Below are 2,964 nucleotides of genomic sequence, written 5' to 3'. Positions count from 1 at the left end.
GGCCCCCCCGCCATCCGCCGCCGCGCTGGGCCCGGCGGGAGCCGCCTTCCCCCGGCCGCGGCCGCGCCGCTCAGGGGAAGCGCCCTCCCGGGCGCGGGGCCGGGCGGAGGCGGGGAGCGGCCCCCCCACCCTCCGCGGGGCGGAGGCCCACCCGTGGGCTGGCGGCGGGGCGAGGCGGGCGGGCGGACGGCCGCCGGGGGCTGCGGGGCTGGAGCCGGCGTGCGTGAGCGGCCGCTGGCCCTGGCCCCGCCGCCCGCACACGCATGCACAGCAACGCCCAGCTCTTGCCCGGGCGCAGGCACGCTCCGCGAGTTACTCGGGCGCTGCGGGCAGCTCCTGCCCCGAGAAAGCAGCGGGGGCTCGTGAATTCTCCTGCGCTGACCCCCCGCCCCCCACACACACTCCCCCCATCGCCCGCTACGTGCAAAGGAAACTTCGGTCACATCCTCTGGCGTTAGCCCGTGACTGCGTCAGTATGAAAATAATCAACGAGACGAGAAAGGATTTTTTTTCTGCACTGAGTTTATTGTCTTTGGGTCTGAAACTCAGGAGTGGGCGTGTGTTTAAGAACACCAACGCGTGTGATTTCAACAGCCTTGAGTACCCGTTTGAAAGGATGAAGGACCAGAGGACAAGAGCTAAAGAGATCAGATACTGCATGAAAAATGAGTGAAATTGTGTTCCCGCTCATCTCAATGTCAAAAATCCCACCATTCAGTGACACTAGGCTTTCACCCTAGCAAGCTGCTTCCAACTTCACATTTTCAAATGTTGTGAAATACACTTACAGTCAGACAGAAAACAATTGCCTTTCTAGTCGGTATTTTTTTGCAGATTTATGCTATAAGTCCTATCCAATTACGACAAAAGACGGCACACAACAGCGCAAACCACGAGGAGACCTCTGTGTCGTATAGTTTGTGTTTCTATTTGATCTGACATGCTTGAGGGAGAAAATAAATGCAAATCCCACATTGCACAAAGCTTATCTGAATATTCAATAAAACATATTTTCAAATCACGACAAAATAGAAAAGTTATTACTTTGCAAGCTTTTCAGCTTAGTCAGTCAAACTTTCATGCCTGCAGACCACAGAAGGGGAAAGCGGGACATCCAAGCCTGCGCTGCTGCAATCTCCTCCTGATTCATCCAGAGAGCATCAACCCAAACCCACGAGCAGACAGAGGCTGCCCCAGGAGGTATTTCCTCAGCCCTCTTAAAATGCCAGCTATAAAAGAAAGATGGATTTACCGAGAAGTCAGCTGGCAGCCAGCGCAGGACTCAGCGCACAGGTCTGCCAGAGAGCAACTTTGCCTAATGAGCAGGTATGTCCTGCACGAGCAGCTATTTTGGGATGGGTTTTGGGACTAGGTCCAGGAAAACTGCTTTACAGTGATCTGACTCAGGCTACCTGAGGTTAGACGTTCCCAGGTACCCATGAGGTTGTTGAAAGCGTGCAAATACTCAGTGGCTCAGGTGACATCCACTTCCTTTTTGTTGTACTTGCCCATGCATACATTCAGGAGCACCCAACACCTGCACCCCTGGGCAACAGCACCCCAGGCCGCCTGCGCAATCAATGGGAAGTACACTTCCTCCTGTCTGCTGTTTGCTTAATTGCTATTGTTGCTTCTCAGATCCTGTAATCATCATTTTGAATTTACACAATCTCAGCCAAATTATTCTCATCCAGTCCCCAGCTCTCTCAGACAATGGACGGCCAATTATTCTGCACTAAATATTTAGAGAAAATGAAGATATGGAACTGGTAAACTGAAACACTCGCCTCGACTCTCCTCATCAGCCTGGCCAGTCGTGCAGCCACGTGGAGTCGCATAGCTGTAGGAGTGAGACCTCATAAAACCTCACACAAGCCCCACAGCCAATACGGCTCTGTGGAATCACCCATAGGGGCATAGGACTGTAAGTGCTCGGGTGGTTTCATCCACAGCATATTTCCTGTGCTTGTTTTTCACCCTTTGCAGATGTTGTTTTCAAGCAAGCACCCACAGCAGTTCAATAAGGAGGGTGCAACAATAAGGAGAATACACTCACTGAGACTTCCTGGAAGTTGATTTTTTCTCTTAAACTTTTCTGAACTTCAGCAGCTCCCTAAGAATGTGTTAGAGCCTCTGCTGGTGTCAAGTGACATGGCTTGGTGGACAAATTCAACTCAGCTGTGTCTTGGCACAATGAATACCTTACCAGGAATCACATCCTTCTTTCAGATAGATTAACAATCTGATCTGTGTAGTACACTTCCATTTTTCAGCAAGCCTATTAAAAAGTGTTAAAATAATTACCTACCTGTGGCAAATGTTATTGTAAATATTTTTATTAAAGACACTAAATCTAACCATTTTTCCCTAACTTCTTTCATAAAGTAGTAAAATAAACTGGTATAAAATGTTAAAAGGAAACCCTCATCATCTTATTGGTATTTAAAATGTATTTTTATTTCTCATTGTTTACTATAAAGTTGTTAGGAAATGAAAAACCGTTCAGAGAAATCTAATTTTTCACAAAAAAATTAATTTCTAAGGACAGTCTGAGACTAGTTCTAGCTTATGCACTGAACAGTTACTTCAGCATCACATATGAGTGCTAAACAGTCCATTTTTTTATTTTAGGAATTAAAGTTTTGCTTTGTAGGACTTCTGTAAGGGCTCCTTATATATATATGAGGCTGACCATTCACTAGAAGGAAGAAATACAGCTAGATTACCCTTAGAAATCAGGCCTGTTCCAAATAGTTTAGGTCAGTAATGGAGGAAAGTGTGTAGAGAAGAAGGTGTAATAAATGGTGGGAGGCCTATGAGGACACAAGCCTAGTGAAACCCCGTAGATGACCGTGCAGCTAGACGACAGAAGATAAACATTTCTTGGAAGCAATTTCTGGGGTATACAGAATTCTGAAAGTGAGAACATGGAGTGGGACCATGAAAAAGAATTGCAAAGTCCTT

This window comes from Harpia harpyja, chromosome 13, assembly GCF_026419915.1.
Source record: "Harpia harpyja isolate bHarHar1 chromosome 13, bHarHar1 primary haplotype, whole genome shotgun sequence".
NCBI classification, from domain to species: domain Eukaryota; kingdom Metazoa; phylum Chordata; class Aves; order Accipitriformes; family Accipitridae; genus Harpia; species Harpia harpyja.
The sequence above is the reverse complement of the archived record's forward strand: the minus strand, read 5'-3'. Positions refer to the sequence as shown.